We start from the raw sequence: 16,377 nt of genomic DNA, 5'->3' as shown, positions 1-16,377 counted from the left end.
CACAGTGAAATGCCGAATACAACAGGTGTAGTAGACCTTACAGTGAAATGCTGAATACAACAGGTGTAGTAGACCTCACAGTGAAATGCTGAATACAACAGGTGTAGTAGACCTCACAGTGAAATGCTGAATACAACAGGTGTAGTAGACCTTACAGTGAAATGCTGAATACAACAGGTGTAGTAGACCTTACAGTGAAATGCTGAATACAACAGGTGTAGTAGACCTTACAGTGAAATGCTGAATACAACAGGTGTAGTAGACCTCACAGTGAAATGCTGAATACAACAGGTGTAGTAGACCTCACAGTGAAATGCCGAATACAACAGGTGTAGTAGACCTTACAGTGAAATGCTGAATACAACAGGTGTAGTAGACCTTACAGTGAAATGCTGAATACAACAGGTGTAGTAGACTTTACAGTGAAATGCTGAATACAACAGGTGTAGTAGACCTCACAGTGAAATGCTGAATACAACAGGTGTAGTAGACATTACAGTGAAATGCTGAATACAACAGGTGTAGTAGACATTACAGTGAAATGCTGAATACAACAGGTGTAGTAGACTTCCCAGTGAAATGCTGACTACAACAGGTGTAGTAGACCTTACAGTGAAATGCTGAATACAACAGGTGTAGTAGACCTTACAGTGAAATGTTTACTTACAGCCTCTAACCAATAATGCAAAAAATTTGAATATATAGGTAAGTAAAAGAAATAAAACAACAGTAAAAAGACAGGTTATATACAGTAGAGGGGCTATATACAGTAGAGAGGTTATATACAGTAGAGAGGTTATATACAGTAGAGGGGCTATATACAGTAGAGAGGTTATATACAGTAGAGGGGCTATATACAGTAGAGAGGTTATATACAGTAGAGAGGCTATATACAGTAGAGAGGCTATATACAGTAGAGAGGCTATATACAGTAGAGAGGCTATATACAGTAGTGAGGCTATATACAGTAGAGAGGCTATATACAGTAGAGAGGTTATACACAGTAGAGAGGCTATATACAGTAGAGAGGTTATATACAGTAGGGGCTGTATACAGTAGAGAGGCTATATACAGTAGAGAGGTTAAATACAGTAGAGAGGCTATATACATTAGAGAGGTTATATACAGTAGGGGTTGTATACAGTAGAGAGGTTATATACAGTAGGGGCTGTATACAGTAGAGAGGTTATATACAGTAGAGAGGTTATATACAGTAGAGAGGCTATATACAGTAGAGAGGTTATATACAGTAGAGAGGTTATATACAGTAGAGGGCTGTATACAGTAGAGAGGTTATATACAGTAGAGAGGTTATATACAGTAGGGGCTATATACAGTAGAGAGGTTATATACAGTAGGGGCTGTATACAGTAGAGAGGCTATATACAGTAGAGAGGTTATATACAGTAGAGGGGCTATATACAGTAGAGAGGTTATATACAGTAGAGGGGCTATATACAGTAGAGGGGCTATATACAGTAGAGAGGTTATATACAGTAGAGAGGCTATGTACAGTAGAGAGGTTATATACAGTAGAGAGGCTATATACATTAGAGAGGCTATATACAGTAGAGAGGTTATATAGAGTAGAGGCTATATACAGTAGAGAGGTTATATAGAGTAGAGGCTATATAAAGTAGAGAGGTTATATACAGTAGAGAGGTTATATACAGTAGAGAGGCTATATACAGTAGAGAGGCTATATACAGTAGAGAGGCTATATACAGTAGAGAGGCTATATACAGTTGAGGCTATATACAGTAGAGAGGCTATATACAGTAGAGAGGCTATATACAGTAGAGAGGCTATATACAGTTGAGAGGTTGTATACAGTAGCGAGGCTATATACAGTAGAGAGGTTATATACAGTAGAGAGGCTATATACAGTCGAGGCTATATACAGTAGAGAGGCTATATACAGTAGAGGCTATATACAGTAGAGAGGTTATATACAGTAGAGAGGTTATATACAGTAGAGAGGCTATATACTGTAGAGAGGTTATATACAGTAGAGAGGTTATATACAGTAGAGAGGCTATATACTGTAGAGGGGCTATATACAGTAGAGGGGCTATATACAGTAGAGGGGCTATATACAGTAGAGGGGCTATATACAGTAAATCAAAATCAAATCAAATCAAATCAAATTGTATTTGTCACATACACATGGTTAGCAGATGTTAATGCGAGTGTAGCGAAATGCTTGTGCTTCTAGTTCCGACAATGCAGTGATAACCAACAAGTAATCTAACTAACAATTCCAAAACTACTGTCTTATACACAGTGTAAGGGGATAAGGAACATGTACATAAGGATATATGAATGAGTGATGGTACAGAGCAGCATACAGTAGATGGTATCGAGTACAGTATATACATATGAGATGAGTGTGTAGACAAAGTAAACAAAGTGGCATAGTTAAAGTGGCTAGTGATACATGTGTTACATAAGGATGCAGTCGATGATGTAGAGTACAGTATATACATATGCATATGAGATGAATAATGTAGGGTAAGTAACATTATATAAGGTAGCATTGTTTAAAGTGGCTAGTGATATATTTACATCATTTCCCATCAATTCCCATTATTAAAATGGCTGGAGTTGGGTCAGTGTCAATGACAGTGTGTTGGCAGCAGCCACTCAGTGTTAGTGGTGGCTGTTTAACAGTCTGATGGCCTTGAGATAGAAGCTGTTTTTCAGTCTCTCGGTCCCAGCTTTGATGCACCTGTACTGACCTCGCCTTCTGGATGATAGCGGGGTGAACAGGCAGTGGTTCGGGTGGTTGATGTCCTTGATGATCTTTATGGCCTTCCTGTAACAACGGGTGGTGTAGGTGTCCTGGAGGGCAGGTAGTTTGCCCCCGGTGATGCGTTGTGCAGTCCTCACTACCCTCTGGAGAGCCTTACGGTTGAGGGCGGAGCAGTTGCCGTACCAGGAGGTGATACAGCCCGCCAGGATGCTCTCGATTGTGCATCTGTAGAAGTTTGTGAGTGCTTTTGGTGACAAGCCGAATTTCTTCAGCCTCCTGAGGTTGAGTAGAGAGGCTATATACAGTTGAGGCTATATACAGTAGAGAGGTTATATACAGTAGATAGGTAATATACAGTAGAGAGGCTATATACTGTAGAGAGGCTATATACAGTAGAGAGGTTATATACAGTAGAGAGGCTATATGTAGAGAGGTTATATACAGTAGAGAGGATATATACAGTTGAGGCTATATACAGTAGAGAGGTTATATACAGTAGAGAGGTTATATACTGTAGAGAGGCTATATACAGTAGAGAGGCTATATACAGTTGAGGCTATATACAGTAGAGAGGTTATATACAGTAGAGAGGTTATATACAGTAGAGAGGTTATATACAGTAGAGAGGCTATATACAGTTGAAGCTATATACAGTAGAGAGGTTATATACAGTAGAGAGGTTATATACTGTAGAGAGGCTATATACAGTAGAGAGGCTATATACAGTTGAGGCTATATACAGTAGAGAGATTATATACAGTAGAGAGTTATATACTGTAGAGAGGCTATATACAGTAGAGAGGTTATATACAGTAGAGAGGCTATATACAGTTGAGGCTATATACAGTAGAGAGGTTATATACCGTAGAGAGGCTATATACAGTTGAGGCTATATACAGTAGAGAGGTTATATACTGTAGAGAGGCTATATACAGTTGAGGCTATATACAGTAGAGAGGTTATATACAGTAGAGAGGCTATATACAGTTGAGGCTATATACAGTAGAGAGGTTATATACAGTAGAGAGGCTATATACAGTTGAGGCGATATACAGTAGAAAGGCTATATACAGTAGAGAGGTTATATACAGTAGAGAGGTTATATACAGTAGAGAGGCTATATACAGTTGAGGCTATATACAGTAGAGAGGTTATATACAGTAGAGAGGTTATATACAGTAGAGAGGCTATATACAGTTGAGGCTATATACAGTAGAGAGGTTATATACAGTAGAGAGGCTATATACAGTTGAGGCTATATACAGTAGAGATGCTATATACAGTAGAGAGGTTATATACAGTAGAGAGGTTATATACAGTAGAGAGGCTATATACAGTTGAGGCTATATACAGTAGAGAGGTTATATACAGTAGAGAGGCTATATACAGTTGAGGCTATATACAGTAGATAGGTTATATACAGTAGAGAGGCTATATACTGTAGAGAGGCTATATACAGTAGAGAGGCTATATACAGTAGAGAGGCTATATACAGTAGAGGCTATATACAGTAGAGAGGCTATATACAGTAGAGGGGCTATATACAGTAGAGGGGCTATATACAGTAGAGGGGCTATATACAGTAGAGAGGCTATATACAGTAGAGAGGTTATATACAGTAGAGAGGTTATATACAGTAGAGAGGCTATATACAGTAGAGAGGTTATATACAGTAGAGAGCTTATATATTGTAGAGAGGCTATATACAGTAGAGAGGTTATATACAGTAGAGAGGCTATATACTGTAGAGAGGCTATATACAGTAGAGAGGTTATATACAGTAGAGAGGTTATATGTAGAGAGGTTATATACAGTAGAGAGGCTATATACAGTAGAGAGGTTATATACAGTAGAGAGGTTATATACAGTAGAGAGGCTATATACAGTAGAGAGGTTATATACAGTAGAGAGGCTATATGTAGAGAGGTTATATACAGTAGAGAGGCTATATACAGTAGAGAGGTTATATACAGTAGAGAGGTTATATACAGTAGAGAGGTTATATACAGTAGAGAGGCTATATACAGTTGAGGCTATATACAGTAGAGAGGTTATATACAGTAGAGAGGTTATATACAGTAGAGAGGCTATATACAGTTGAGGCTATATACAGTAGAGAGGTTATATACAGTAGAGAGGCTATATAAAGTTGAGGCTATATACAGTAGAGAGGCTATATACAGTAGAGAGGTTATATACAGTAGAGAGGTTATATACAGTAGAGAGGCTATATACAGTTGAGGCTATATACAGTAGAGAGGTTATATACAGTAGAGAGGCTATATACAGTAGAGAGGCTATATAAAGTAGCGAGGCTATATACAGTAGAGAGGCTATATACAGTAGAGAGGTTATATACAGTAGAGAGTTTATATACAGTAGAGAGGCTATATACAGTAGAGAGGCTATATACAGTAGAGAGGTTATATACAGTAGAGATAATATATTGTAGAGAGGCTATATACAGTAGAGAGGTTATATACAGTTGAGAGGCTATATACAGTTGAGGCTATATACAGTAGAGAGGTTATATACCGTAGAGAGGCTATATACAGTTGAGGCTATATACAGTAGAGAGGTTATATACAGTACAGAGGCTATATACAGTTGAGGCTATATACAGCAGAGAGGCTATATACAGTAGAGAGGTTATATACAGTAGAGAGGCTATATACAGTAGAGAGGTTATATACAGTAGAGAGGTTATATACAGTAGAGAGGCTATATACAGTAGAGAGGTTATATACAGTAGATAGGTAATATACAGTAGAGAGGCTATATACTGTAGAGAGGCTATATACAGTAGAGAGGTTATATACAGTAGAGAGGCTATATGTAGAGAGGTTATATACAGTAGAGAGGCTATATACAGTAGAGAGGTTATATACAGTAGAGAGGTTATATACAGTAGAGAGGCTATATACAGTTGAGGCTATATACAGTAGAGAGGTTATATACAGTAGAGAGGCTATATAAAGTTGAGGCTATATACAGTAGAGAGGCTATATACAGTAGAGAGGTTATATACAGTAGAGAGGTTATATACAGTAGAGAGGCTATATACAGTTGAGGCTATATACAGTAGAGAGGTTATATACAGTAGAGAGGCTATATACAGTAGAGAGGCTATATAAAGTAGCGAGGCTATATACAGTAGAGAGGCTATATACAGTAGAGAGGTTATATACAGTAGAGAGTTTATATACAGTAGAGAGGCTATATACAGTAGAGAGGCTATATACAGTAGAGAGGTTATATACAGTAGAGAGGCTATATACAGTTGAGGCTATATACAGTAGATAGGTTATATACAGTAGAGAGGCTATATACTGTAGAGAGGCTATATACAGTAGAGAGGTTATATACAGTAGAGAGGCTATATACAGTTGAGGCTATATACAGTAGAGAGGTTATATACAGTAGAGAGTTTATATACAGTAGAGAGGCTATATACAGTAGAGAGGCTATATACAGTTGAGGCTATATACAGTAGATAGGTTATATACAGTAGAGAGGCTATATACAGTTGAGGCTATATACAGTAGAGAGGTTATATACTGTAGAGAGGCTATATACAGTTGAGGCTATATACAGTAGAGAGGTTATATACAGTAGAGAGGCTATATACAGTTGAGGCTATATACAGTAGAGAGGCTATATACAGTAGAGAGGTTATATACAGTAGAGAGGCTATATACAGTTGAGGCTATATACAGTAGAGAGGTTATATACAGTAGAGAGGCTATATACAGTTGAGGCGATATACAGTAGAGAGGCTATATACAGTAGAGAGGTTATATACAGTAGAGAGGTTATATACAGTAGAGAGGCTATATACAGTTGAGGCTATATACAGTAGAGAGGTTATATACAGTAGAGAGGTTATATACAGTAGAGAGGCTATATACAATTGAGGCTATATACAGTAGAGAGGTTATATACAGTAGAGAGGCTATATACAGTTGAGGCTATATACAGTAGAGAGGCTATATACAGTAGAGAGGTTATATACAGTAGAGAGGTTATATACAGTAGAGAGGCTATATACAGTTGAGGCTATATACAGTAGAGAGGTTATATACAGTAGAGAGGCTATATACAGTAGAGAGGCTATATAAAGTAGCGAGGCTATATACAGTAGAGAGGCTATATACAGTAGAGAGGTTATATACAGTAGAGAGGCTATATACAGTAGAGAGGCTATATACAGTAGAGAGACTATATACAGTAGAGGCTATATACAGTAGAGAGGCTATATACAGTAGAGAGGCTATATACAGTAGAGAGGCTATATACAGTAGAGAGGCTATATACAGCAGAGAGGCTATATACAGTAGAGAGGCTATATACAGTAGAGAGGTTATATACAGTAGAGAGGCTATATACAGTAGAGAGGCTGTATACAATAGAGAGGCTATATACAGTAGAGAGGCTATATACAGTAGAGAGGCTATATACAGTAGAGAGAATATATACAGTAGAGAGGTTATATACAGTAGAGAGGCTATATACAGTAGAGAGGCTATATACAGTAGAGAGACTATATACAGTAGAGAGACTATATACAGTAGAGAGGCTATATACAGTAGAGCGGTTATATACAGTAGAGAGGCTATATACAGTAGAGAGGCTATATACAGTAGAGAGGCTATATACAGTAGAGAGGTTATATACAGTAGAGAGGCTATATACAGTAGAGAGGCTATATACAGTAGAGAGACTATATACAGTAGAGGCTATATACAGTAGAGAGGCTATATACAGTAGAGCAGTTATATACAGTAGAGAGGCTATATACAGTAGAGAGGCTATATACAGTAGAGAGGCTATATACAGTAGAGAGGTTATATACAGTAGAGAGGCTATATACAGTAGAGAGGCTATATACAGTAGAGAGGTTATATACAGTAGAGAGGCTATATACAGTAGAGAGGTTATATACAGTAGAGAGGCTATATACAGTAGAGAGGCTATATACAGTAGAGAGGCTATATACAGTAGAGAGGTTATATACAGTAGAGAGGCTATATACAGTAGAGAGGCTATATACAGTAGAGAGACTATATACAGTAGAGGCTATATACAGTAGAGAGGCTATATACAGTAGAGAGGTTATATACAGTAGAGAGGCTATATACAGTAGAGAGGCTATATACAGTAGAGAGGCTATATACAGTAGAGAGGTTATATACAGTAGAGAGGCTATATACAGTAGAGAGGCTATATACAGTAGAGAGGTTATATACAGTAGAGAGGCTATATACAGTAGAGAGGTTATATACAGTAGAGAGGCTATATACAGTAGAGAGGTTATATACAGTAGAGAGGCTATATACAGTAGAGAGGCTATATACAGTAGAGAGGTTATATACAGTAGAGAGGTTATATACAGTAGAGAGGCTATATACAGTAGAGAGGTTATATACAGTAGAGAGGCTATATACAGTAGAGAGGCTATATACAGTAGAGAGGTTATATACAGTAGAGAGGCTATATACAGTAGAGAGGCTATATACAGTAGAGAGGTTATATACAGTAGAGAGGCTATATACAGTAGAGAGGCTATATAGAGTAGAGAGGCTATATACAGTAGAGAGGTTATATACAGTAGAGAGGTTATATACAGTAGAGAGGCTATATACAGTAGAGAGGTTATATACAGTAGAGAGGCTATATACAGTAGAGAGGCTATATAGAGTAGAGAGGCTATATACAGTAGAGAGGTTATATACAGTAGAGAGACACAGATCTACAAGTGAAGTTTATGGTCGAATGGGGGAGTACATCCCAAACTGAACCCTATTCCCTAGATAGTGCACTACTTTTGACCAGGGCACATATACAACAGATTGTGAGAAGAGACCAGGGCCCATAGATTGTTAGTGAAAAGTAGTGTGTACTATATAGGGAAATATGGTGCCGTTTTGTTTCCTTTCTAATTAGAGGGTCTGAACCAAGACGAGAGGAATGTGTGCCATTCAGGGTAAAGCACTTACGAGAACTAAAAGCTCTACTTGTTGCTACTTCAATCACCTTGAACAGCTGGAATTCAGTCCAACTACACATTAGTACAGACACACACACACACACACACACACACAGACACACACACACACACACACACACACACACACACACACACACACACACACACACACACACACACACACACACACACACACACACACACACACACACACACACACACACACACACACACACAGCGTGTCACACAGGAAACTGTTGAGGGGAGAGCGACGCTAATGGAGAGGCATCAAACACCTGGAAACCATTTGATTCCATTCCAGCCGTTCCGCTCCAGTGATTACCGTGAGCCTGTTCTCCCCCATGAGGGTGCCACCAGCCCCCTGTCTGTAACTAGCGAACAGATGGACAACTGCCAGATGGACAGACGGCGATACTGGCAGACGCCGTGTCGTCGTCCTAAATGGCACCCAAAAACCTTTTATAGTGCACTACTTAAGACCAAGGGAATAGGTTGCTATACCCGTCTAATAGGATTCCATACCAGTCTAATAGGATGCTATACCAGTCTAACAGAATTCTATACCAGTCTAACAGGATGCTATACCAGTCTAACAGGATGCTTTACCAGTCTAATAGGATGCTATGCCAGTCTAATAGGGAATTGGATTCTATACCAGTCTAATAGGATTCTATACCAGTCTAATAGGATGCTATACCAGTCTAATAGGATGCTATACCAGTCTAACAGGATGCTATACCAGTCTAACAGGATGCTATACCAGTCTAATAGGATTCTATACCAATCTAACAGGATTCTATACCAATCTAATAGGATGCAATACCAGTCTAATAGGGAATAGGATTCTATACCAGTCTAACAGGATGCTATACCAGTGTAATAGGATTCTATACCAGTCTAACAGGATTCTATACCAGTCTAATAGGATGCTATGCCAGTCTAATAGGGAATAGGATTCTATACCAGTCTAATAGGATGCTATACCAGTCTAATAGGATGCTATACCAGTCTTATAGGGAGCATGATTCTATACCAGCCTAATAGGATGCTATGCCAGTCTAATAGGGAATAGGATTCTATATCAGTCTAATAGGATGCTATACCAGTCTAACAGGATGCTATACCAGTCTAACAGGATGCTATACCAGTCTAATAAGATGCTATACCAGTCTAATAGGATGTTATACCAGTCTAATAGGATGCTATACCAGTCTAATAGGATGATATGCCAGTCTAATAGGGAATAGGATTCTATACCAGTCTAATAGGATGCTATGCCAGTCTAATAGGATTCTATACCAGTCTAATAGGATTCTATACCAGTCTAATAGGATTCTATACCTATACGTAGAATGTATGCACACATGACTGTAAGTCGCTTTGGATAAAAGCGTCTGCTAAATGGCATATATTATTATATTATTATTATAACAGGATTCTATACCAGTCTAATAGGATGCTATGCCAGTCTAATAGGATGCTATACCAGTCTAATAGGATTCTATACCAGTCTAATAGGATGCTATGCCAGTCTAACAGGATTCTATACCAGTCTAATAGGATGCTATGCCAGTCTAATAGGATTATATACCAGTCTAATAGGATTCTATACCAGTCTAATAGATTGCTATGCCAGTCTAATAGGGAATAGGATTCTATACCAGTCTAATAGGATGCTATACCAGTATAATAGGATGCTATGCCAGTCTAATAGGGAATTGGATTCTATACCAGTCTAATAGGATTCTATACCAGTCTAATAGGATGCTATACCAGTCTAATAGGATGCTATACCAGTCTAACAGGATGCTATACCAGTCTAACAGGATGCTATACCAGTCTAATAGGATTCTATACCAATCTAACAGGATTCTATACCAATCTAATAGGATGCAATACCAGTCTAATAGGGAATAGGATTCTATACCAGTCTAACAGGATGCTATACCAGTGTAATAGGATTCTATACCAGTCTAACAGGATTCTATACCAGTCTAATAGGATGCTATGCCAGTCTAATAGGGAATAGGATTCTATACCAGTCTAATAGGATGCTATACCAGTCTAATAGGATGCTATACCAGTCTTATAGGGAGCATGATTCTATACCAGCCTAATAGGATGCTATGCCAGTCTAATAGGGAATAGGATTCTATATCAGTCTAATAGGATGCTATACCAGTCTAACAGGATGCTATACCAGTCTAACAGGATGCTATACCAGTCTAATAAGATGCTATACCAGTCTAATAGGATGTTATACCAGTCTAATAGGATGCTATACCAGTCTAATAGGATGATATGCCAGTCTAATAGGGAATAGGATTCTATACCAGTCTAATAGGATGCTATACCAGTCTAATAGGATGCTATACTAGTCTAATAGGATGCTATACCAGTCTAACAGGATGCTATACCAGTCTAATAGGATGCTATACCAGTCTAATAGGATGCTATACCAGTCTAATAGGATGCTATACCAGTCTAATAGGATGTTATACCAGTCTAACAGGATGCTATGCCAGTCTAATAGGGAATATGATTCTATACCAGTCTAATAGGGAATAGGATTCTATACCAGTCTAACAGGATTCTATACCAGTCTAATAGGATGCTATACCAGTCTAATAGGGAATAGGTTGCTATAGCAGTCTAACAGGATGCTAATACCAGTCTAACAGGATGCTATTCCAGTCTAACAGGATGCTATACCAGTCTAATAGGGAATAGGATTCTATACCAGTCTAATAGGATGCTATACCAGTCTAATAGGGAATAGGCTGCTATACCAGTCTAACAGGATGCTATACCAGTCTTATAGGGAATAGGATTCTATACCAGTCTAATGGGATGCTATACCAGTCTAACAGGATGCTATACCAGTCTAACAGGATGCTATACCAGTCTTATAGGGAGTAGGATTCTATACCAGTCTAATAGGATGCTATACCAGTCTAATAGGATGCTATACCAGTCTAATAGGATTCTATACCAGTCTAATAGGATGCTATACCAGTCTAATAGGATGCTATACCAGTCTAATAGGGAATAGGATTCTATACCAGTCTAACAGGATGCTATACCAGTCTTATAGGGAATAGGATTCTATACCAGTCTACCAGGATGCTATACCAGTCTAATAGGATGCTATACCAGTCTAACAGGATGCTATACCAGTCTAATAGGATTCTATACCAGTATTATAGGGAGTAGGATTCTATACCAGTCTAATAGGATGCTATACCAGTCTAATAGGATGCTATACCAGTCTAATACGATTCTATACCAGTCTAATAGGATGCTATACCAGTCTAATAGGATTCTATACCAGTCTAACAGGATCCTATACCAGTCTAATAGGATTATATACCAGTCTTATAGGATGCTATACCAGTCTTATAGGGAATAGGATTCTATACCAGTCTAACAGGATGCTATACCAGTCTAACAGGATCCTATACCAGTCTAATAGGATTCTATACCAGTCTAATAGGATGCTATACCAGTCTTATAGGGAATAGGATTCTATACCAGTCTAACAGGATGCTATACCAGTCTAACAGGATGCTATACCAGTCTAATAGGATGCTATACCAGTCTAACAGGATGCTATACCAGTCTAACAGGATTCTATACCAGTCTAATAAGATGCTATACCAGTCTAATAGGATTCTATACCAGTCTAACAGGTTGCTATACCAGTCTAACAGGATTCTATACCAGTCTAACAGGATGCTATACCAGTCTAATAGGATGCTATACCAGTCTAATAGGATTCTATACCAGTCTAATTGGATGCTATACCAGTCTTATAGGGAATAGGATTCTATACCAGTCTAAAAGGATGCTATACCAGTCTAATAGGATTCTATACCAGTCTAACAGGATGCTATACCAGTCTAACAGGGTGCTATACCTGTCTTATAGGGAATAGGATGCTATACCAGTCTAATAGGGTGCTATACCTGTCTTATAGGGAATAGGATTATATACCAGTCTAATAGGATTCTATAACAGTCTCATAGGGAATAGGATTCTATACCAGTCTAAAATGATGCTATACCAGTCTAACAGGATGCTATACCAGTCTAATAGGAAATAGGATTCTATACTAGTCTAACAGGATGCTATACCAGTCTTATAGGGAATAGGATTCTATACCAGTCTAATGGGATTCTATACCAGTCCTATAGGGAATAGGATTCTATACCAGTCCTATAGGGAATAGGATTCTATACCAGTCTAATATGATTCTATACCAATCTAATAGGATTCTATACAAGTCTAATAGGGAATAGGATTATATACCAGTCCTATAGGGAATAGGATTCTATACCAGTCTAATAGGATTCTATACCAGTCCAAAAGGGAATAGGATTCTATACCAGTCCTATTGGGAAAATGATTCTGTACCAGTCCTATAGGGAATAAGATGCTATACCAGTCCTATAGGGAAAATGATTCTATACCAGTCCTATAGGGAATAGGATGCTATACCAAGGATAAAGTAATCCTTCTCACCCCCCCCCCCCTTAAAAGATTTAGATGCACTATTGTAAAGTGGCTGTTCCACTGGATGTCACAAGGTGAATGCACCAATTTGTAAGTCGCTCTGGATAAGAGCGTCTGCTAAATGACTTAAATGTATGTAAATGTCTAATAGGGAATAGGATTATATACCAGTCCTATAGGGAATAGGATTCTATACCAGTCTAATAGGATTCTATACCAGTCTTATAGGGAATAGGATTCTATACCAGTCTAATATGATCCTATACCAGTCCTATAGGGAATAGGATTCTATACCAGTCCTATAGGGAAAATGATTCTATACCAGTCCTATAGGGAATAAGATGTTATACCAGTCTAACAGGATTATATACCAGTCTAATAGGATTCTATACCAGTCCTATAGGGAATAAGATGCTATACCAGACTTAAAGGGAATAAGATTCTATACCAGTCCTATAGGGAATAAGATGCTATACCAATCCTATAGGGAATAAGATGCTATACCAGTCCTATAGGGAATATGATTCTATAAGAGTCTAATATGATTCTATACCAATCCTACAGGGAATAAGATGTTATACCAGTCTAATAGGATTATATACCAGTCTTATAGGGAATAGGATTCTATGCCAGTCTAATAGGATTCTATACCAGTCCTATAGGGAAAAGGATTCTATACCAGTCTAATAGGATTCTATACCAGTCCTATAGGGAATAAGATTCTATACCAGTCCTATAGGGAATAAGATGCCATACCAGTCCTATAGGGAATAAGATGCTATACCAATCCTAAAGGGAATAAGATGCTATACCAGTCCTATAGGGAATAGGATTCTATTAGAGTCTAATAGGATTCTATACCAATCCTATAGGGAATAAGATGTTATACCTGTCTAATAGGATTATATACCAGTCTTATAGGGAATAGGATTCTATACCAGTCTAATAGGAATCTATACCAGTCCTATAGGGAATAAGATGCTATACCAGTCTAATAGGATTCTATGCCAGTCCTATAGGGAATAGGATTCTATACCAGTCCTATGGGGAATAAGATGCTATACCAGTCTTATAGGGAATAAGATGCTATACCAGTCTTATAGGGAATAAGATGCTATACCAGTCTTATAGGGAATAGGATGCTATACCAGTCTTATAGGGAATAAGATGCTATACCAGTCTTATAGGAAATACGATGCTATACCAGTCTTATAGGAAATAAGATGCTATACCAGTCTTATAGGGAATAAGATGCTATACCAGTCTTATAGGGAATAAGATGCTATACCAGTCTTATAGGGAATAAGATGCTATACCAGTCTTATAGGGAATAAGATGCTATACCAGTCTTATAGGGAATACGATGCTATACCAGTCTTATAGGGAATAAGATGCTATACCAGTCTTATAGGGAATAGGATGCTATACCAGTCTTATAGGGAATAAGATGCTATACCAGTCTTATAGGGAATACGATGCTATACCAGTCTTATAGGGAATAAGATGCTATACCAGTCTTATAGGGAATAGGATGCTATACCAGTCTTATAGGGAATACGATGCTATACCAGTCTTATAGGGAATAAGATGCTATACCAGTCTTATAGGGAATAAGATGCTATACCAGTCTTATAGGGAATACGATGCTATACCAGTCTTATAGGGAATAAGCTGCTATACCAGTCTTATAGGGAATAAGATGCTATACCAGTCTTATAGGGAATACGATTCTATACCAGTCTTATAGGGAATAAGATGCTATACCAGTCTTATATGGAATAAGATGCTATACCAGTCTTATAGGGAATAAGATGCTATACCAGTCTTATAGGGAATACGATGCTATACCAGTCTTATAGAGAATAAGATGCTATACCAGTCTTATAGGGAATAAGATGCTATACCAGTCTTATAGGGAATACGATGCTATACCAGTCTTATAGGGAATAAGATGCTATACCAGTCTTATAGGGAATAGGATGCTATACCAGTCTCATAGGGAATAGGACGCTAATCAAATCAAAGTTTACCTGGACTGTTGCTACGGGGTTTATTTTTAAAACCGGGTTCATTTCCATTGGACTACTCTCTTCAGGAAGTTAAACTCAACAACTCATTTAACTGACAGTCCATTATTTACTCTCCAGAGGGTCTCATCTATTATCCACCTCCTTGATTCAAATAGAAACACAACTGTTTCCATTTCCCAACCCTTTAAATAGACTTGTTCCAGTTCACCCTACTGTCCGTTTACAATGTTGTCTTCCCAATGAGTAAAAAAGCTGCTCGGCATCACAGACAGTCTGTTTTGGGATCCTCCTCCACATAGCTGGCATACCTTACCACTAGCCTCCCCCCTCCACCCACGTAGCTGGCATACCTTACCACTAGCCTCCCCCAACCCAGTCCCAACACTGCCTGCCCACATCATGAAGCATATTGACTGACCGCTGCCTCAGCCTCGTTGTCAGAGACGAACTGCCACCCAGCCACCAGTCAGAACAAAAAGAACCAATACTGGACCCCAAATGGCACCCTAATCCCTATATAGTGGTACTACTTTAGACCAGAGCCCTATTCCCTATATAGTGCACTACTATAGAACAGAGACCTATTCCCTATATAGTGCACTAGTTTAGACCAGAGCCCTATTCCCTATATAGTGCACTACTATAGAACAGAGACCTATTCCCTATATAGTGCACTAGTGTAGACCAGAGCCCTATTCCCTATATAGTGGTACTACTTTTGACATATGACTCTGGTCAAAAGTATAGTGCCATTTGGGACACAGGAAGGGTCGACTAAATATATCTCTATAATCTCTGTCATTACTGACCAACAGGGTCCTCAGATCCTGTTGGTCAGTAATGACTAGAGGACTCACCCTGAGGACCCTGTTGGTCAGTAATGACTAGAGGACTCACCCTGAGGACCCTGTTGGTCAGTGATGACTAGAGGACTCACCCTGAGGATCCTGTTGGTCAGTAATGACTAGAGGACTCACCCTGAGGACCATGTTGGTCAGTGATGACTAGAGGACTCACCCTGAGGACCCTGTTGGTCAGTGATGACTAGAGGACTCACCCTGAGGACCCTGTTGGTC

At 38.6% G+C, this 16,377-nt stretch overlaps 1 protein-coding gene across 1 annotated transcript in view; it reads right to left on the bottom strand.

The window, feature by feature from the left end:
• Positions 1-16,377, bottom strand: part of cspg4ba (chondroitin sulfate proteoglycan 4ba) — a 99,595-nt gene that overhangs the window by 45,080 nt on the left and 38,138 nt on the right. The window lies entirely within an intron of this gene.

Source organism: Oncorhynchus gorbuscha, linkage group LG04 (genome assembly GCF_021184085.1).
Source record: "Oncorhynchus gorbuscha isolate QuinsamMale2020 ecotype Even-year linkage group LG04, OgorEven_v1.0, whole genome shotgun sequence".
NCBI lineage: Eukaryota > Metazoa > Chordata > Actinopteri > Salmoniformes > Salmonidae > Oncorhynchus > Oncorhynchus gorbuscha.
Note: the sequence above shows the minus strand (reverse complement) of the source record. Positions and strands in the feature narration are given on the sequence as shown.